General features: G+C 38.3%; 1 long non-coding RNA gene across 3 annotated transcripts in view; it reads left to right on the top strand.

Annotated features, from left to right (window-relative positions):
* LOC115349440 overlaps positions 1–22472 on the top strand; it is a 174327-nt gene that overhangs the window by 114555 nt on the left and 37300 nt on the right. Inside the window, exons 1-2 of one of the 3 annotated variants that reach the window (XR_003926084.1) lie at positions 6299–6426; positions 9038–9122. This is a non-coding gene — a long non-coding RNA (uncharacterized LOC115349440). Of the gene's footprint in view, positions 1–6298; positions 6568–9037; positions 9123–22472 lie in introns of those variants that run through there. The other 2 variants (XR_003926082.1, XR_003926083.1) reach the window with 2 other exon arrangements.

Genomic DNA, 22472 nt, shown 5'->3' with positions numbered 1-22472 from the left:
GAGGCATAGACACAGGACAGGAGCTGCTATTTTCTTCAGTTATTCGTAACAGGAGTTGCCATGGCATCATTCTGCTACTGTTGTTATACAGAAGTTGGTATCTTAAGCCATTTTCAATGTTAAGGGTGCTGAATTTCTTTAAATTGATGGCAGTGAACACCTGGAGTAATGCTACAGAAGTTAGCCACTATTCACTGATGGAAGAGTAGAGTCTAGATAAGATTTTGAACAGTTTTGCTTTATAGTGAAATTTGCAATCTGTCTTCTGAATTGTTATCATTCAGCTAGTGTAAAATTGCTACATTGATGTTTCATGTTAGTCATCATCACACTGTGAGAAAATGAACTATATATACTGATAAGAGAGAGATACATGGAGGGAACCTGTGCAGTTCTTAAGATTCTCAAATATTCTACACTGAAATGTCTCATTGCTGCTCTGCTTAATAACAGTCACCTTGCCCTTGCTGCTCTCTTCATGTGAGTTTCTATACTGCTGTTCATGAAAGAAGAGAATAACTAATACAGAACTGTGAGATAGAAGTGCAAAATTCTCAAATATTTTTGTTCTTTTCAGTCCGAAATAACAAGTGATAGAAGAGGAGGGAATTTAATTTAACTGCTTTGCTAATTCTCCTTTTAGTATCATTAACCCAGGGCCATCACGTTAATTTAATGTAAGAGTTTTATCACCTAACTTTCCCTTCATACCAGCTGGACATCTAGTCAGAACTAAGTGCCTAGGAGAACCTCTGAGGTTATGAGTAGCTTTAGGTGGTATTCCACCAACCTGAGGGGCCTGTCACAGGAAGAATGTATCATTGCCTGGAGGTACTTCTCACCACGGATTGTAATGGGAACTTTCAAAACTGGAGTGGACTAGCTAGCCGCCTGATTGCTTGGTGGCTTATGTTAGATGAGATTAATTTTACTTGCAGAGCTAAAGTGAAGTCTTTAGTCAACCTGTTGTTTATAACTGCTCTTTATACCTGAAAATGCTATTCAGCGAGCTACTTCAGTAGACACTTCACTTTAGGTATATACATATGCCTTATTTATTTTACTGGTGGACTTGGAAATTCCAGAAATTCCTTGAGGGTTTCTTTATTGGGACCAATTATATATCCTGAGATGGTAATCAGTATTACCATTGTAGTCATAGGACCACATTGTCTTGAATATCAGTGCATAGTTATTCCTCCAACCCAACATAATTCTCATGGTTTTCCACTTCTCTGTGTCATGTAGTAAGAGACTACGTGTCTCTACCTTATGGAATGGGAGGGAAGGGGGAAACGCTACTGATTTCTAAGTTATTTAAAATGTACAAGATTGGAAGTCTCCCTAGAATGTGCAGTACAGCTAATTCATTCTTTGTAGTGCAAATATTTCATTATAAAGATGAAGTTTATTGAAATGGAAAGTTTTGCTTAAAAGGATCAATTTAAATGGAATTGTCATGTAATAATCTACTTGCTGGCTCTTTTGGTCTCAGTTTATGTTTTTCCATATGATTTTGTAATTTATGTTCTTATCTTCCCCACCACCAGTTTAGATAATGTTTTGGGCCAATACATGTTAGGTCTTTTCTCTTTTAAGCCATGGCACTGAAAAAAAAAACCCAAACCCCAAAACCCTCATAAAACATGTCCTGTTTCAGAACTGAGTGGAGTTTTGGTTTGGGTTTTATTTTGTTTGTTTCTTTTTTTTTCAGGGAAGACTGGGTTATTGTGAACATTTTTTTCTCTCTTAAAGGGATTAAAGAAGTATCAGTAAAGTCAACCAAAAAAAGGAGTTTGTAGAGTTTGTGAAATCTTTTCATGGCTGTAAGGATATTGAAGTAACAGATAACAGGAAAATAATATAACTTTTATGATCCCAACTGTAAAGCAAGGCATGCTTGTTAGTGGTAATAGTTAGGTAATACAAATTTTCCAGCTTTCCTAAGGGAAGGGAAGGGAAGAATGGCTTCTCAAAAAATTGAAAAAGAAAACTTTATTGTTTGGGAATTGTTTTGGAGAGCTAAAGGGAGAAGTTAATGGTTAGATATGTTTGGATGCTTGAGAAATAACCTTTACCCATCTTGGACTACTGTATTATGTGGAAGGTGGTACATTTTGTGCTTTAGTAGGTGGGAGATTCATTTTAAACTCTTATTTTTTTGTTAATTTGTCATTTTTCCTTTTTCTAGTTTTGGAAGTTTGAATTTTATTAAAAGCAAGAGAAAAAATAAACTGCTATGTATTTTTTTTCCTGAAGAATTAAAAAGGTGGTTTTTGAACTTTTTTGGCTTGTGTAAAACTGTAGTAGCTACACAACAATGGATAGTTACATAATAGCTAGCCTGCAATTTTCTGATGAAAATATTTTACATGCTAGTTTTTCAAACTGCAAGGTGAGAGCTAATATATATTCTATATGTATACCTAAACACAAACACACACATATACATGTATATATTTATATAAGTTCAGTTGAAAAAGCATAATTTAAAACTATTCAGAAATACTTTAATAAGACTGAATTTTGTATGCTTTGCAAAGTATAGCCATCCTCTCTAAAACAGCAAAATTTAAAAGTCTCACAGACTGTTAGAGGGAACCTCTCTTTTCTGGCTTTCACCCCCACTTGCCTTCTAGGAATGTAACAGTAGTCTCTCCATAACAAGCAGGAGTAGCTCACTCTGCATCTTCCCAACAATGACAGCATCCCTGACTACTTCATGACCTCAGAAATTGACACTTCCGAAAAGCAATTTTGTCTTCTCTTGAGTGAAGTTGCCAATCTTTGTTCAGATACGGTCTTCTGACATGTAATGACCTTTTCATTTTCCCATGAGTGAAGTGGGACTATTAAGATGATTTTTCCTATTGTCAGAGAGATTTTATTATTATTTGTATTATTTATGCTTTTTGCTGAAACAGCTCTATGTTCCGTTTGGAGAAATTACTGTCTGTCAGACACAAAGGTATAACAGGTATTTGATATTTATACTTTTGGATTAATTCCAGGAAACAATGAGACTAAGCTACATAAGTTCAAAAAGGAGTTGTAGTCCTGCGTATGACACAGAAATCTAGTACTGTCAGTGAAATTCTGACAGTTGGAATTAGTAGAGCTGAAATGTTCAATGAAGTAAATAGTGCAATGCAAATCTCAAGGGCTTCTGAAATACAGATTATGCAAGCAAGATTTTGAAAATGTGTATTACATTGCTTCTTCCTGTCACACCATCCACCATACCTCTCTTTCATCTCTTCCACTTCTAAAAATCAGCTTGAAGAGACTGCCTCTAGTTTGAACCTAGCATGGTTTCAAGAAGCGCAGAACTTCATCTGTGATGCAGGAAAAATCTCTCTCCATGGAAAAGGCCCTAATGGCAAATCTAATGATAGCATATTCCCCAAGGAAAGCTGCCACCTTAGACCGTGTCCCTACAGGAGATCAAGTGAACAACTGATTCCTTGTATAAAATGTGTGCGTGCATGTGTATGGTGACATGACACAATGCTTTGTGACAGTTCATTTTATTCTGGGTCTTTCAAATGACAGATAAAATGATTTCTGTAATTATTCTTAGATATAAGACCCAAAGTCAGTTCTGTTAATGCATGTACTTGGATACATTTAGGTATCTCATTTAAACACCCCTCTGGAAAAGAATCTGGAAATCAGAAGTGATTGAGTGAATGAGCTGCAACTGTATTGCTTCTAGGCCCAGGAAAAAGGCAAGTATAACTGGCTGATTTTCATTTCAAATGTTTCATTTGCAGTGAAATTTCATCCCAAGGCTTACATAACCAGACTTGCTTTTCTTGTAGGTAAATTAGCTCTTGTTTTACTTCCAAGTTAAATAAAGATTATTGCCATTTTATGCTAAGGAGTATGAGAAAATTTAAATATATACCTGCTTTAGAACAGAAATGTACATTAACCATACCAGTGACAAAATACTACTTGTCATTACGAGTTTTTATCACTGCTTGTGATTAGAAATAGATGAATTATATAATTAAACATACTGCTGAGGAAATTATTGTATATATAACTATGACGTATTTTAAAATAATTGTTAGGTTTATAATTTGATCAGAACGTAGAATATTTAAAAAAAATACATAATATAATTAGTAAATTAAGCAAGAAAAAATATATGTACTCTCCTAAAGCTCAGAGAGGCTTTATTGTGTCTGTATTTGTTGTGTAGCAATAATGCAGTTTTTATTATCCATTTAGAGACAGTTCTGCTCAACTTTGAAATTTTTTTTCTCTTTCTGAACATTCAGTGTGAATTTTGTCAATGCATTTTTAGGTTTCCACTGGGTTGGTTTGCTTTCATTCCAGGATTGAAGTCAGTTGGTGTGTTTCCAGGATTACTGAATGGTTGAACCTACCTCAATGATATATAGAGTCTACAGAAAAATGGTTTTGCAACTTATATGCTTAAGAGAGAGAGAATATGTCCAAAAAAATTCACTAAGTCATCTATCAAAGGTGCCAGCACAGCCAGTGGCTTTATTTCTCAAGAAAGCAGAGAGATGAAAATACATGAGGGGAGATTTTTTTGATTGCCTTCTGGGAAAATTATTCTATGAGTTACTTTTGCAAAGAATGCAATTTGCCTGAGGTACAGCAGCAATAATATGAAAAGCACTGGCAGAAATGCATTCCTGATTTAATTCTGTATAAGATGATGCAGTTCTATCACAATCAGAACTCTATCAGGAGCTCCACAAGTATCACTAGAGATGGATGTGATTTGCCGTGTTTGATGATGTTACAGGTAACTCTTGAAAGATTTACTGTAAGGAAAAACTGGAAACAGAGAGGGAGAAAGATTTTTTTACTTCTCAATGAACTGTTAATGTAATGACAAAGAAGTTACCATTTTTGCTCTGGCCTGTCTTTGCTCAGGCATACCTTGTACTAGCTTGCCAGAATGATGGGCGGCATTAGACATAATCCATGTGCTTGAGACTAAAAGAGTACAGAGGCTTGGAGTTAGCACAGGTGTTGCATAAATCTGGACCCTTCAGAAAAACCAGATATATTTCATTATCACTTTCATCAGGAGGAACTCGAGAGCCTAAAAAATGCCAAGCTTTGGTAGTTATATTTGTGTGGTATACACTATGTCATACTCCTGACTCCTGTGTTGTCTGCCCATCTGAACACTTTTGAACACACAGAGTTTTTGAACAAGCTTAAAGCTTACAAGCAAAGGTAAGGCATGGGTCAAATCAAATCCAGATGAGACTGAACACTCAGGGAGAGTTATAAAGGTATCAGTCTATCCTATACTTAGAAATTTCTGCAACCGGTAGCTTAGTTTGGGAAGAGTAGGGCAGGTTTTCTTATAGAAAGATCTAGTTTGTTTAAAGTATGTCATTATTAAGGTAAGTGCTGTAACATGAGTTACATAATTTTAATGCAAATTAATAATGGAAAAGTGGCTGTTGATGCTGCATTTGATCTCTTACTGCTTTGTATCAAAGTGGTCGCGTTCAAATACTCCACACAGATACACTGGGCTTTGCAAAATTCAGGTAAAAAGGAGCTTAAATTCATAGTATCCTGTTTTGGTTTGGAAATCAACAGCTTGATAGATGAAATATTGCAAAAGCACCTTTGCAAAAATTCCCTCCTCTCCAATATTTGGTTAATATTAGAGTGTTTTGCTATTTAAAATCTCTAAATTAGGTGAGTACTTTTAAGATGTGCCAGTTTCCAATGTGAACATTGGCAGCCCTGGGGCTGTGCCTGCAGCAGGGATATGGTAGCAAAGAAAATACTGTGTTCCTTCCTCTATATAATGCTGCGGAGGCTTTCCAGTTCCAAAAGATCTCCATTTACTATGGCTGTTGGACAGGTATGGATTCTTTATTAATCAATATGACAGATATGACAGCTAGGATCAATCATGATAACATATTCGAGATGTGAAAACAGTCTTCATAACTGGACTAAGAATATTAATTCATTACACACATAGAACCAGACAGCCGTGGATTTAAATAGTATGGTTGGTTTGTTTCTTATTGTGTGGGCGAAATTAGAAATGATGACTGAGGGACACTGTGCCGGGTCTTAATTCTGCATAAGGTACATTTTAAATGCATAGGGATATAAACAACACTAATTTCTTGGCATTATTTTTTAGTCTTGTTCTATGTGGTTTCTCTGGCATTCAGTATTCATCAGTAGTTTGCTATCAGTCATGACTATAAAGTATCAAGAATTTGATTTTTATAAAATGTAATTCCCTTGTCTCTTTTATTCTGTTTTCACTTACAGCTTCAAACAGCATTTCACTGCATTTCACACAAAGACTAATAGACCTAGTGTCAGAGAAGAAAATTCTATAGAATCCAAAAAGAATTTTCTATGGAATGGAAGAAAAGGCCAACTGAGTGAAATCATGACTAGGTGTAGTATATGAGAACCATGTCTGAGACATTAGCAATGGTCTGAGAAAACAAGGGAAGACAGACAGTTTGAAGCTGTTAATGAGAAACAGCAAGCTACCCCTATTATTATCCACTTGCTATATTCTCCATCTAATTAAAGGTTTTAAAAATGGATTAATAAGGATGTTTAGTCTTGTTTACTATAGACAGTATTTCATTTGAGGCAACAGACTTTCAGAAAGCTTAGCTTTTTAAAAATTTTTTGGCTGAGTTGTTGTATTTACAGTAACCTGAAGTTTTTCAGAGGGAGGTGATGCTGTCTAAACTTCTTCCTGAGTCAGTTTAGGCTTTAAAACATCTTGAGCCTGATCAGTCAGTGTGAATTGATGAATTATCAATGGAGCCAAGCTGATACACTGCAGAAGAGAACTAGACCCTTAAGTTTTTTAATCTTTTGTCTGAGTGTAAGTGTATTTACAAGTCTGTCCTGCATAGTAAATGCTGACTTCATAACTGTTAAAAGACAAAAATTTATGTCATCAGTAGAAGAGCCCAGGAGGTCATAAAAGTATCGATGCTTTTATCCTGTCCAGCTAATTTAGACTAAAATTTTACACATGTAGATAATTAATTGTGGAATGTAATGCACTGACTTACAAGACTGCTTTCTTCTCATCTCTGTGATGAAAGCCTTGAAAATCTACTAATGCACATCTTATGATACCTTTAACCTGTACCGTAATGTTGCCTAATCTAAGATTGATGCCAAAAGCAATATATTCCTTAAACTTGAAACTGGGAGTTGATCAGCTCTATCAGTTTTTCCACATAAAATTCTCTGGATATATGTCCCAATTCCTTCTATCTGTGATTCAGATATATGTTCATCTCCTGCAAGTTAAAGCAGCTATAAAAAAAAAAAAAAGAAGGAAAAAAAAAAAAAAGAAATCTCAGTTTACAATTTATTATATTCTTTTCTATGGATCTGTCTAATAATTATCATTGTTCATTCTTATTAAAAAAATCTGATTAGTGAATTGAACTTGATATTTGAAATTTATATAAATGTTTTGTGGGCAACTTGTCTTTTATTTTTAAGGAAGAAAAAACAATTCTGTGTTCCTACATGTGACAGGTGAAAGGTCTAAAATCTGCTGAAATTAGATGTCGTGCTCAGTTACTATCAATCTTCATTGCTCGCTGTCACGCTGCAGAAGAACATAGTTAATTTTTCTGAATTACAGGGTCTTACTGTATAGCCATACACTGACATCATTTCACACTGGCACTAATGTACAATATTTGTAAAACAATCTTGTTGCTGGAAAATACAGCTTCAGTAGTCAAAGTGGTGGGGTCATGTTCTGAATTTAATTTTTATGCACTATATGCTTTCTTAAGGTAATGACAGACTATATACATATTTTTGTGTTCAAAATTCATGAATGTATTTACAAAAGGTGAATTGTTTTTGTATTGGTTTTGTGTGGCAAGGTTTTGGTAGCGGGGGGGGTTACAGGGGTGGCTTCTGTAAGAAGCTGCTGGAAGCTTCCCCTGTGTTCGAGAGAGAGCCAATACCAGCCGGCTCTAAGACGGACCCGCCGCCGGCCAAGGCCGAGCCAATCAGCGATAGTGGTAACGCCTCTGTGATAACATTTTTAAGAAGGAAAAAGTTGGGATGGGCGGAATTCGGCAGCCGGAGAGAGGAGTGAGAACATGTAAGAGAAACAACCCTGCGGACACCAAGGTCAGTGAAGAAGGAGGGGGAGGAGATGCTCCAGGCGCCGGAGCCGAGATTCCCCTACAGCCCGTGGGGAAGACCATGGTGAGGCAGGCTGTCCCCCCGCAGCCCATGGAGGTCCACGGTGGAGCAGATATCCACCTGCAGCCCGTGGAGGACCCCACGCCGGAGCAGGTGGGTTCCCGAAGGAGGATGTGACCCCGTGGGAACCCCGCGCTGGAGCAGGCTCCTGGCAGGACCTGTGGATCTGTGGAGAGAGGAGCCCACGGAGCAGGTTTTCTGGCAGGACTTGTGACCCCGTGGGGGACCCACGCTGGAGCAGTGTGCTCCTGAAGGACTGCACGCTGTGGAAAGGACCCATGCTGGAGCAGTTCGTGAAGAACTGCAGCCTGTGGGAAGGACCCACGTTGGAGAAGTTCGTGGAGGACTGTCTCCCGTGGGTGGGACCCCACACTGGAGCAGGGGAAGAGTGTGATGAGTCCTCCCCCTGAGGAGGATGAAGCAGCAGAAAACAACGTGTGATGAACTGACCGTAAACCCCATTCCCCGTCCCCCTTTGCCGCTGGGGGGGGTTGGTAGAGAATCCGGGAGTGAAGTTGTGCCCGGGAAGAAGGGAGGGGTGGAGGGAAGGTGTTCTGAGATTTGGTTTTATTTCTCATTACCCTACTCTGGTTGATTTGTAATAAAGTGAGTTAATTTTCCCCAAGTTGAGTCTGTTTTGCCCGTGACGGTAAGTGGTGAGTGATCTCTCCTGTCCTTATCTCGACCCACAAGCTCTTTGTTATATTTTCTCTCCGCTGTCCAGCTGAGGAGGGGGAGTGATAGAACGGCTTTGGTGGGCACCTGGCAACCAGCCAGGGTCAACCCATCACAGTTTTATTTCCTCCAGACTAAGAAGAGAACCATATAATTTGAAGTTCATAAAGACAGCAATCAACAAGCTGGCTGACTTATAGATTAAGAACTGTTCTGTGGTGAGTAAACTGAGGCTTTCATACACTGAGCTTCTTATATGAAGTGAAGATTCTGTGGCACATTGCTTCAAATAAGTGGAAATTATAAAGCTGCAGTAATTGCATGAAACCCCAAAGAATTAATCTTAAAAATAGTATTTAAAATGAAATATTTATTACTGTTTCACTAGTTTAGCTGAAGTATTCTATTCTAATGCAAACCATTTTTTTTTCTGGTTTGATCAACTTTCTTAGATTTTACTGTCACTTTGTGACATCTAACACTGTATATTGTAGTTGTATCATCAAACAAAATCTGTACCTGATACCATGAAGCACTTTTGCTTGCTAAGAAATCTCTTATTCCTTTACAAGCTTGTATCGGAATATTCCATTGCTGCTGTATTTGCAATTATATGCTATTGGGTGGCACTGCAGGCATTGACTATGTAGGGACCTGACTGTCTTCATCTATTCCAGTCACATTCAGCAAAGAGATAAAGCCCATTCTTGCTGAAATTAGATCAGTTCTCATTGGAGATTGTAATGTGGCTAGCAGCGAGGATGCTCCTTGATGCAGCCCATGGCCAAACAGCTGAGAGAAGTGCTGCAGACAGAACAGAATTCTTCCCACAGGGCTCAGTCTCTCAGTGACAGCTGGTAAAGCAAGGTGCTTCCTAAACTGAGTGTAGGGGTTCTAAACACTGCTCATTTGCTCTTCTGATATGCATATTCACTAGGACTTTTCTAGAAAGGCAAAACCTGAGCATCTATAAGTGAATGTGAAAATATTGAGCTTTGTTCCTATGAATTTAGTCTTTTTTGGGCAGACTGTGCAGAGGAAGAAATAAAAAGGAAACTAATACTTAGGAACGTTTTGCAAAATTGTCTTGTCATAGACAGCTTTACTGAGGCCTTGTGCCTGTATCCATTCAGCACAATTAGATAACCTGAAGCTCTAAAAAAGAAACTCATTTTTAGGGGCATGATTCAGCCTGTATTCAAGGAAAGGGGGAATTTTCACCTGACATGGAAGACATTCAGCTGACAGTAAGTATTACAATTTCTCCACTGTGTCATGGCATAAGGTAATATATCTAGCAAATGCATCTTGAAAACTTCTGCCTTCTCTATTATCCAAAACTGTGATCCTACAATTATTTGAAAGCAAGCAAATTTTAGTGGAAAACAAACAAAAATAAATAGTCTTAGGGAACAGGTTTTATGGAATACAAGGAAAACTTACTGGCTGAAAGAGGTAGTGCTGCAAATCTGTTTAGCTTATGGAGATGTATATTTGGAGAAATGTACATTCAGTAAGCTTGGAGAGAAGCAGGAATTGTAGGAATAGGTAACTTTTTTTTTTTTTTCAGTCCTACTAATATCGATAGGGAAAATGGGAAAATAGACAAACTTTTAAAGAAGCTCTTTTGTGGCTATCATGGCTTCAGGAGCACTGAAAATACTACTGGAAGACTGAATCACCATGGCTCAAATTTTTTTTTTTAGCTAGCCATCTTGTGAGTTACATCAAGTATACCCCTATCAGGTGTAAAACTTCGCAAATAGTGAACTTTAGGACAGATCTGAAATTCCAGTAAAATACATTTGGATACTAACACTCTGTAGAATCTTCCCACAGATTTAACTTTTTAGGTTAAATAGTAAAGAAAGGTATTACCTAGAAGAAGATTACATCATAGACAAATGTATAATCTAAGATTATTAAAATCATTGTAAGAGAGCTCTGAAGCATACATGCCTTAACTTGAAAACAGGTTAAATAAAGCTAGTAGGGAAGACTGTTAGATATATCTACAGAGAGGAGTAACGGTCTCATAGGATAGAGCAAGAGGTCCATAACATCTTCCTTTTGTACAGAAATTTAAATATGTAAATGAAATAAAAAACCTAGGGAATGGATGGAGGGAAAACTTAAAACTATATCACTACAGAAGTGATAAATAAGTATGGGTAAACTCACGTGTTTAATGCATACTGTATATGAGTAAATGTTGTATTCCCAGGGTTTTTATCTTTGATTCTATGACTGCACAGTATAGCAAAAATACTGGTCACTTCCATGTACAAGTCTGCTTTGATATAGCTTGTCAAACTATTAGACCTGGAGAAACTGTTCTGTCACATATTTTGTGGTTAAAGTTGTTTTACTATAACTGTTTTTAAGGGTGGCAGACTTCTGCTATATTGTGCCATTTGTAAGGAATAGAAAAATATTTTCAGGATCAGTGCTAGCAAAATAATTTTCTATTTTTAGTTAACAACACAAAACACTGAACAGAACATTTTGCTATGTCTATATCTGCTCATGGCTGGCTGACAGTTCATTAAAGAAATCTGATAAAGTGTGATTTATCTATCTTTTACATCTGTACATTGATTCTTGGAGGAATAAATATAACTTTTCCGCTAACATGCTTTACGGTGACAGCTCTAAAATTTAGAAGCGTGCCCTGAGCATAGTAGGGTACGTATCCTGAGGCAGGAGTATGTTGCTTCGGATTATCTGCTGGGAGCACTGCCAGGAAGAAGCAGTGGGGGCAGGCCTGGGTGAGGGGAATGGAGCACTAGTGAGCAGATTCTGGTCAGACAGGGCAGGGATCTGCAGTAGGGAGCTGCCCAGCTGCCGTTCAGTCCTTCGCCATTGTTTCCTTCACATGGCAATCCCTGAGAGCTGGGCAGGTGCTTCCTGCCAAAGCTGGGGATTGTCTCTTGTTGAGGGTACTGTGGTCATTCACTTGGCCATTGCCTTCTTACCACTGCTTCCAACCTCACCTCCAAGCCTAGTCCTACTGGTATTCCTTTCTTTCCAGGGGCTCCCTACTGATGTGCCCTTCTGCAGAGATACATTACACCTCTGTCCTTTTCTGTCCATACCTCCTCACTCTTGAGAACTATGCCTTTGTAGACCATGTCTGTAGGATGCTGAAGCAGGCTTATTAAAAAAGTGATGTTGGAGGGGCTGCTGTTCCACCTAGACAATTCCATACAGTTAAACATATTGCTATAGACTAGTGAAAAATCACCCTGGGTCAGATTTCTGTGCAGGCTAAAATTCAGGAGGTAACTAGGTGGAGTTTGTTTAGTGGAATAAAGGGAAATGCATTCATCTGAAAATTATTTGGCATGCCTGATAACAAATTTTATAGCTGATAAAATATTTTAAGGATCTCTTGATACTTGCACAGAAATAACACAAAACCCAGTGAGATTTCCCTGCTTAAATAATTCTGAAATAATATACTTGTGGGTAGCAAGAAAAATAAACCAATATTGTGATATGCCTATGTAACACTTTCAGACTAGTCCAATATATGCTAGTTAACTCCCTAGAGATATTATTGAAACATGGGTTGAGGAGAAGTAATGATTAAGACTAATTTTCTTATAGTATTTATAAGGAATAAGTTTGTCACATCAGAGAAAAGGAGAAGTACAAGAAAAAAAACCCCAGAACAGCAGAACACATGTCCTTACTGACTGGAATGATTTTGTTTTCTGTTTAATGCCATTACACACTATTTGTTTGGCCATAGGATTCCCTGGTTTTCACAGGATTCAGATCTGATAAAATAGTCTACTCTCCCTGCATAGCTTCATTTTAGGTCTTCAGTGAGATCCCTGGGCACCTTAGTAAAACATTACCTGTGTCTACATTGCTATGCATAAAATTAGGCCCATATTGCCTCAAATTAATGTATCTGAAGCACAAATGAGGATGCTCTGTCAATAAAGAGCAGAAAGGAGGAGAGATATCTAGGGCAAGCTATAAATACCACACAGGATAATCCCCTTAAGAGGAAGGCCCATTTCCATTTTCTGGTAAGCATTTTCAAGCTGTGGGTAATGAAGGCTGGAAAAATTGTTGCCCAGGTGAAGACCTTTTCCTAATTCTCCTGGAAGAAAGACTCAAGGCTGGAGCTGCAATAGTTTTCTAGAAGATAGAGAACTTGTCTTAATGGATTTGCTCTTAATAAGAGCCATACTGTTTTGTGTGGCATGTTCCCCTGTAACTGTGCAGGAAAATGTGTTCTGTTATGCAGAAGCATTGTGCAAATTCCCCCTCCCCCTTCAAAAAAAAAAAAAAAAGAAAAGACTTCATAGCACAGTAGGTTTTGCTCCTCAGTAGTTGTAGTGGACCACAGAGGGCTTGTCAGTAACAATTATGTGTGTATATATATTTTATACACATCTTGTTATTATATGTGTGTGTACAATATATATGTATGCTATACATATGTATATACTTGGTACATGTGTATTTATATTATCATAGGATCATAGAATCATTTAGGTTGGAAAAGACCTTCAAGATCATCAAGTCCAACCATTAACCAAGCCCACTAAACCATGTCCTGAAGTACCCCGTCCACTTGCTTTTTGAATATCTCCAGGGATGGTGACTCAACCACTTCCCTGGGCAGCCCATTCCAACGTTTGACAACCCTCTCAGTAAAGAAATTTTTCCTAATACCTAAACTAAATCTCTCTTGCCTCAACTTGAGGCCATTTCCTCTCGTCCTATCTCCAGCCACCTGACAGAAGAGGCCAGCACCCACCTCACTACAACCCCCCTTCAGATAGTTGTAGAGAGCGATAGGGTCTCCCCTCAGCCTCCTCTTTTCTAGACTGAACAGCCCCAGTTCCCTCAGCTGCTCCTCATGAGACTTGTGCTCCAGGCCCCTCACCAACTTGGTTGCCCTTCTCTGGACATGCTCCAGCAACTCGATGTCTTTCCTGTAGTGAGGGGCCCAAAACTGAACACAGTACTCGAGGTGCGGCCTCACCAGTGCCGAGTACAGGGGAACAATCCCCTCCCTGCTCCTGCTGGCCACACTATTTCTGATAGAGGCCAGGATGCCATTGGCCTTCTTGGCCACCTGGGCACACTGCTGGCTCATATCCAGCCGGCTGTCAACCAGCACCCCGAGGTCTTTCTCTGCTGGGCAGCTTTCCAGCCGCTCTTCCCCAAGCCTGTAGCGCTGCATGGGGTTGCTGTGACCCAAATGCAGGACCCGGCACTTGGCCTTGTTGAACTTCATACGATTGGCCTCGGCCCATCGATCCAGCCTGTCCAGATCTCTTTGTAGAGCCTCCCTGCCCTCATTATATGTATGTACAGTTATATAGATATATATGCACACATGTGAGAGAGAAGTCAGAAGATGGTTTTTAAGCCCTGTGGAAGAAATATAAGGTAGTGCTGTTATTTCCAATATGTCTCCCTTGGGAAGTATTGCTAAGCATTATTGTTGACTAGTGTGGTGGGTTGACCCTGGCTGGGTGCCAGGTGCCCACCAAAGCTGCTCTATCACTCCCCCTTCTCAGCTGGACAGGGGGGAGAAAATATAACAAAAGGCTCGTCGTCAAGATAAGGACAGTTTAATAAAGTGAAAGCAAAGGTTGCGCGCGAAAGCAAAGAAAAACAAATGATATTATTCTCTACTTCCCATCAGCAGGTGATGTCTAGCCACTTCCTGGGAAGCAGGGCTTCAGTACGCGTGGTGGTTGCTCCGGAAGACAAAAATGCCCCCCTTCCATCTCCCTTTACTTAGCTTTTATATCTGAGCTGACGTCATATGGTATGGAATATCTGCTTGGTTAGTTTAGGTCAGCTGTCCTGGTTATGTCCCCTCCCAAGATCTTGCCCTGCCCCAGCCTGCCACTGAGGGGTGGCAAAAATGTTGGGGAGACAGCCTTGATGCTGTGCCAGCACTGCTCAGCAGTAGCCAAAACACGGTGTGTTATCAACACCTTTCTAGCTACTAATGCAGAGCACAGCGCTATGAGGGCTGCTGTGGGGAGTATTAACTCCATCTCAGCCAGACCCAATACAACTAGTAATGATGCTTTTCAATGTTTGCTCACTTCTTCAAGCAAAGGTATGACTTTTGTTAGAGTTATTAAAATCTTTCCTCTGTTCTTTATTTTCTCCCCGATGTTGTATTGTCCCATCCAGATAGCTTTTAACAGGTACTTTCTGAAGGCATTCACACTGTCAGTTCAAAGTTTTTGTATTTCTCTGGCAATGATGCCTAAAATGAAAAGATCCAAGCACCTTGTGATTGAGCATGCTGCCAGCATAACAGATGGATGCGATTGTTGGCAACCAAGAAGCCTTATGAAACATTGGTATCAAATGGTTAGAGACAGCACTTTTAATTCAAAAATATGTGTTAGGTGCTCTGGGTTTATGCACATGATGGAGCATAATCTAATCAGGTTCATCAAGTTATTTTAAACTATGATTCTTGAGTGTGTAGTTTGAGTGTTACTTGCACAACCTTGAGCTGTTATATTTCTGTGGCTTCAAGATTTATATTTAGTTTGCCCTGAAAAAAATGCTTCTTAGGGAATAAGGTCAAAGGACTAATACCTGTGCTGGCTTCTTAGACCACATTGTGTATGATATGATATCAGTATCATGTCATATCCTGATCCTTTTCATGTGTCTGGATTGTTGTGTAGTTCATTGCGGGGATCAATTTACTCTTGCATTTTAATGTCACGTATATTGCTGTGTTTCAAGTTGTAGTCTTTTATTGTAGCTAATTTAATTATGCTGAGATAGGGTGAGATTTTGGAGATCTAACTGACCTACTGTTCTTTTTCCCTCCTTTTCTGCCCCACATGTAGAGAAAATATTTACATGTAGAAAACAATGACAGTCAGGTATTTAGAAGATCCCACTGGATGCTTATCTGTGTCTCTTAATTCATAATTACCTTTGAAAACAAGGCACTAAGTAATTCATGTTAAACCATACTGATTTTCATTTAGGGTTTTGTGATCCTAAATCAGATAAGTGCTTTAAAATATTTACCCGCAGAAATGAACAGTAGACTTCCTTTTTTGAAAGTGGTTGTTTGGCTGTCTCGTTGAATGCAAAATACATGACAAAATACTTGCGATCCTCTGGTTCATTATAACTGCTCTGCATAATCCATAAAACCAAGTTCCTGCCCTTTTTTATTAACATGTTATGCTCTTTCTGTTAATTTAGTTCTAAGCTTGCTGTATCAGAAGGTGGGGGGTGCCATGTGGTGTGTAATTTATCTTCACATAGAGTTCACATCCAGATAAATGAAAGAGGGAATGTTTTCTTCAAGGAACAGAAGCAAGGTGTTCTGGAAAGAAAATTTACAGCTTATAAAATCACTGTGACGTGTTAAATTAGCACATTAAATCCAATCCCCTTAATAATTTTTAAGCTAAAAACAAATAGTTCTACTTCATATTTTAAATTAATGTTTGAGAATCATCTTTTTAATCCTGAGATAGTTTCATTTCAGACTGTATTATCCTCTGAAATCCGATGTACTATTAATAGAGACAGGCAAGCCAGTAGATAGCAAGTAGAAGCATCGTTGAAAGCAGGCAGTTCTGCATTCTTATCATAAATGTGCTGAAATGACAATAGAGAATGTGCATGAGGAATTTAATGGAATTTCCTAGTGCATTCTTAGTGACCTTGGTCTTAAGGTTCAAGAAGCCTTCTAAGTTTGCATTTATTCTAGTTCTCAAGCATACTTAAGGATGCCTGGAGATGAAAAATCACAAATTCTTAAGACTACATGAATATAAAGTAAAAAGAGAGATAGGATCATTTATAATGCAGTGTCAGTGTTTCTGATTTTTTAAACTCCATCACATCAAAATCCTTTTTTTTGCCATTGTGTTAATAAGAAAAGACATATATTACTCCATGAGAGAGTTTTACTTTAATTCAGGTTTCATATTATGCTTTGTTTACTCTGAAGCTACCTAGATATCTTCATACCAGATACAACAATTAAATTATATTCTGCATGACAATGTACACTCAGCATTTTAAAAAATCATAATATATGCATTTCATAGCCATCCGAAGTGGCAGGTTCTAAGATGGCATAGTAGCAAAACTTCACCAATGTCCATGTAGCCATGCAGATTGGTAAGATTCTTACCTATTCTATAAAGTAAATCCAAATCTAGGATATTTTTTATATTAGACTTGAACTGTAATCAAACCACATAATTATTGATCATGTTTTGGTTACTAGAGGCCTAGCCTGTACCTCTTCTTCAAATACACAGAGAATTAGAATATGGTCTGGGGCCAGAGGGGTCATCCTCAAACTGAGGAATTAATGACAATACATATTAATGTACACATCTATACCCTAAGGACACTGGAAGAGAGGAAGCGGAATTACTAGGAAGAACATTCAGTCTGTGAATTTCCAGGGCTGACTACAATTAACAAGCATAGGCACTTGCACTCAGAACTGGGATTAGCTATTGGGTAGTTCTAAAAGTCAGGAAAACCTGTGACTGCAGACTTCAGAAGCAATATGCCTGCTGTTGTAATTGTAGGTATCTTTCAGGAATTCAAGGAAAGGCTTTATGACTTGTTCCTTGGCAAATGCCTTCTGAATGAGTTTTTGCAGCAAAACATCTCTACTGCATTTCAGCTGTAACCCTCTTCATTGCTGGCCAATGTACACACTATTTTCAGATGTACTATGACAGCATATACTCCCTCTCTTACTGAAATAATTTTATTTGATTTCAAGAAAAACAGCAGAACAGGGCAGGTTGAAATGGTGCTCTTGTTTGGAAGTGATGGAGCAATATGTCAGTGTTTTGTATGATTTTGTCTCTCAAATGAAAGTAAAAGAGTTTGATTTCCCCCACCCCGCATAATAAAACATAATACTTTTAAGTTAGAAAATAATTTGGATAAGTTTATGATTTTTGAAGCTTCTTGGGTGAGCTACACTGCTACTTTTAGCTAGAGGGTCAAAAAGTGGTAACTGTAGGGGAAAGGTTGAGGCTGTCTCAGCAGAGGTTAAAATACTCAGATGCATCTTTTAATTCAAAGCAAGGTGCTTGCAGATGAAGTGAAGGAAGGAAGCGCTGGTATAAAGCAGTGTAGGGCAGTGCGTGGGATATGGATATAATTCAGAGTGAGCCATATATTCAAAAGGTGCTGCCAGGCTAAGCTAAGGACTGACGCTGACAGGTACCTGCCAGCACTTAGGTCTGTGACTTCAACGGCTGGGTAGAATACAGTAAAGGGAAGAAGAAATTCGGGCTAACGGAGAGTGAGGTACAGTTTCAGAAGTGGTGGTAAAGGCCAATTTTTGTTACTAGAAAGAGTGTATGGAGTAGATTTAAGATTGGAACATTGGACTGCAGATACAAATCAGGTAGAATAATGTGTGAATTCAGAAAGGGGCTATTACATTAATCTAAGACCTGAGGCTACATGTCCCACTTGACAACCTTTTAGGTTTGGGCTGAGAAAATATCACTAAACTAAGGATAAGAGATTAGAGCTGGTGTTGGTGTTAAGATTCAGGTAGCAGGGTCATCAAGTTGAAGAAAAGTTTATATTCAAATGGCTTGCCTATGCTTGGTATTGGTGATGAAGGGCCACTGGCTGCTGGTGGGACTGGGGGCTTGTATGGGGCAAAGGATATGTTCAGCATGAGCTGCTTGCCTAGCTTGATCATTGAAGCTGGTAATAGTACTAGCTACAGACTTCTGATTCAGCATGTTACAGGTGTAGGACACAGAGAGGGCCACAAGATACATCACTGCTTTTTGCAGTCATTTATAAAGGTGATGAATAAGTGTCTTGCACAGGGTTATATATTCTTTGTTAAATGAAGATATAACTTCTAAGACATACACACCCTAATCCATGCATAACAGCTGTTTTCACAGTTACAGAAATTAAACATGTTCAGCTGTGTTTCCCTACATATAATACCGAGTTCAGCCCTTTAATCAGTAGTTTTGCAAAAAGAAAATAACATACAAGGCTGTCGCCTTGGCATGCAGCATATATGCCATGGGTGCTGTTACAAAAGGAGATTGTGAAAGTAAAGAAAATTCAAAGAAATGAGGGGAGGAGAAAGAAAGCAGAGGTGACTGGGTTTACTCCTTTTGATTTGAAACCATATGTTTTTTAGGGGTCCAATTTTGTCAGTCATGTTAGCATCTGCTTAACCTTAATCGCAGTAATAGTCCCTTTGATTTCAGTGTATTTACATGAGTAAAGTTGAGGATGTGCAAGAATGTGCAAAAGTAAAATAAAGGTAGGCACTATGCTAATATATTTATACTCTCTCACCCAGTTATATCCTAATGCTGCATGTCCAAATCCAAATCAAGTAACGCACAGGAACAGCATGTTAGTGATAACCATTTCTAATTCTTAGTTTCCCACTAGGATTTAAATTAGAATCTGTTTTGCAGATAGCCAGGCTACATTCTGAAGGCAAGTCAAGTCTTGCTGTAATTGCACTGGCTCTGATTTGTTTCCTAAACCACCTGTCTCTCTAGTTGTGCTTATTTTGGGAAATAAAGCTTATGTTGGACAGGAAGTAATCTGAAATCTTACGAAATATCCTTGGTATCTGTGAGCATTTAGGACAAAGACAAATTAACTCTTTTGAAAAAAACACAAGTGCAACAGAAGTGTAACATTTACATTGGACAGGGCTTTTACATTGGAAAATGTGTCACATTTAGTTGAGTTTTTCTGTGACTTACTAACTACTTTTATATACTACTATTTTAATTATTACTACATACTTTTTTTCAGCAAAGGCTGTATATTCCCTTCTGGTTATGCCTGCACTTCCAGCTACCATCAGTGGAAAGTCTGCCCTGTATTACAGATTTCGTCTGCTTTAGGGCTTACTAAAAGCTTGACAGCAGGAGCAGTTCAGCAGGAGAGATCACTGCTTAGCATGCTCTCTAGTATTATCTCACCACTTTTGTGTGTTCCTGCATCTGTTTCTCTCAGCTTTTCTTGTTTCTGTTGAGACTTATTCCTAAAAAAGACAGTCACTGGAATGTGGGGTGTTGTAACACCTCACTTTTAGGTATAGTGTGAGGCACATCAGCTCCTTGAACAGACCATAGGTGAGCTAATGCCTTAAAGTGGGGTGCCAGGTTGCCAGTAGGAGACTTCTATCTGAGACCTGTTGGGAGACACCGCTTATACTGGGAAACTTCACAGTGCTTCATGGCTTCTGAGGCCCTGAACTCTTTATGGCAGCCCAGGTGCTAATGCAGTCTGTAACACTAGATTCTCACATGTTCACTGGTCTCCATCTCCTCTCCTGTTACACCTGCATTCTGGTTTCCAGAGAAAATAAGACCATATATCAACGTTAGATGGAATTCATGGTGCCCTTGCACCAGGAGCAGCCCCTCAGTGTGCCTTTGCATGTCACTTTCTAAATGTTCAAGTCCTTGTTGGTAGGGGTTAAATCTCATTTTTCAACCTCTTGGGATTGATAGATAAGCTGAACTTTGTCCCAAGTAAACCAAGCAGGGCTTTCCTTTCTTGAAATGGTCACTATGATACTATAGTAATTAATTGTGATATGAGAGGCCCAGGTTCATTTTTCAGTTTTGACCAAAGGTGTTCATCTTCCTGGCATGTGATTCTTGAGGATGCCCTAACATTCATTATGGGATAGAAAGAAAGAAGCAAGGGAGAGAGTGAGGAATCTCTCATGCTGTTGAAATTGTTCCCCAAATAGTGGTACATAACTAGTAGTGGTACAACAAAAAATTAAAGGCCCAATTTTCAGTAAAGGGGAAAAAAACCCTTTCTAACCTGGGAAATTAACAATTTTAGGAATGCTTCTAAGTATGTATAATCTTTCATATCCCTTGGAACAGCATTATGAAAATGAATTCAAACTAGGAATAGCTTACAAAAATTAATTCAAGCTAGGCATATACGTGAAAAGCTGCTGAGCAATGCTACTGAAACTGAGTTACATTTACGTATTCAAATCTTTGGAGATGAGTATAGTGAAAAACTGATATTTCTTTCTAGTACAAGTACCTTCAGTGTTAAATGAAACTTCAGTAGAGATTTCAAGTTAATTTGGGAGCTGGGGTCCCAGTTTTCACCTAAATATTTCTGCAGATGCTTTTCTTAAGCCTTGCCTAAGTTTTTTCAAGTATTTTCTTCTCGTACAGTATATTAGGCGCTTGTATAACTTCCTGTGACTGAACTTCTGAAGACTACTCCAAATAAAATAATAATTAAAAAAAAATATAGCAACAGCAATGCCAGTAAGGACACTGGGATCCATGCTGTTCAGGATAGTATTGTTCAGCAATTTTCACTATAGTTTTATTCATAATACTGTGAAATCAAAGAGAGTTCTGGTTTTAGCTTCATTGAGAGGTAAAACACAGCCTATGACCCTCTACCTCAGCTATGGTAAAGATATCTGAATCCAAATAATGCCTGCAGCTGCAGTTACGCATAGATCATTTTTGTGTCGTTCTTTCTGGGTTATTGCATCTTTATTTGAAAGAGAGATTTTCAAAATCTTACTACTAAGCTAATTAAAAATAAGGCAAATAGAGTTGTTCATTTTGAACCAGCCTGGGTTTGAACCAGAAAACAAAGTATGCTGATTATTATTGAATACCTGATAAAAAAGATAATTTAACACACACATCCACACACACTTTTAATGCTTAAGATTTAGCCTTAAATTTTAGATTTCTTGTGAAGGTTTCCTGGATGTACATGTGCTGAGAAAATGAAATTCTCACCTTCTTCTAAGAGCTTCTCTCTTCTATCAGTATGGAAAAGAGTTTTGGGACCCACTTATGCCTATGTCCTTCTCTTGTGAAATACTGTATCACAACTGGGCTGGTCAGAATATAATGCCCAGGTTAAGTTTAGTTAAACCAACTAAACAGGAAAATATATATCTGTCACATTATACTTTTCTTTAACTTGTGTCATTTCATTGTGTGGGATTAACGTTGATTAATCTCTTATATAGTGTTTCTTATTTATAGTAAGATGTGATTTTTAAAAAAAGTGTATCCTAAAGGAATGCCTGTATGTTCTAGTCTAATTAAAAAAACAACAACAAAAAATCTCCTAAGTAGGAAATACTCCTATTGAAAGATCAAACTATTTTCCTACTTTTAAAGAGAGCTTCTCTGAAACATATTGAAATTAGCATATTCTTCTCAGGATAACAGCACAGTTAAAAGTATGCAGATTCGTATTATCTTGACTATCTATATTCAAAATGTTCGGAAGCCTCTCAAGAATTTGTGGCTCAGGGAGTATATTCCTGAAACCTTTGAATCTTCAATATGATTCACAATATGTCATAGGTTATTAATATAGCAATATTTCTCTGCTGTTTAGATGCTTCCATTAAATGAATTGATGTCTAATTCTGACTCTTGATAACATTGTTCACTCATGATTTAGTGCTGCAAGATGTGAAGAACAAGCTGATTTATGCAAGGAGAGCCCTCTGGGATTAAGTATGTCTTAAACAGAGCATAGGCCTTGTGCTGGAC

Source organism: Aquila chrysaetos, chromosome 12 (genome assembly GCF_900496995.4).
Source record: "Aquila chrysaetos chrysaetos chromosome 12, bAquChr1.4, whole genome shotgun sequence".
Lineage (NCBI taxonomy): Eukaryota > Metazoa > Chordata > Aves > Accipitriformes > Accipitridae > Aquila > Aquila chrysaetos.
The sequence above is the reverse complement of the archived record's forward strand: the minus strand, read 5'-3'. Positions and strand labels throughout refer to the sequence as shown.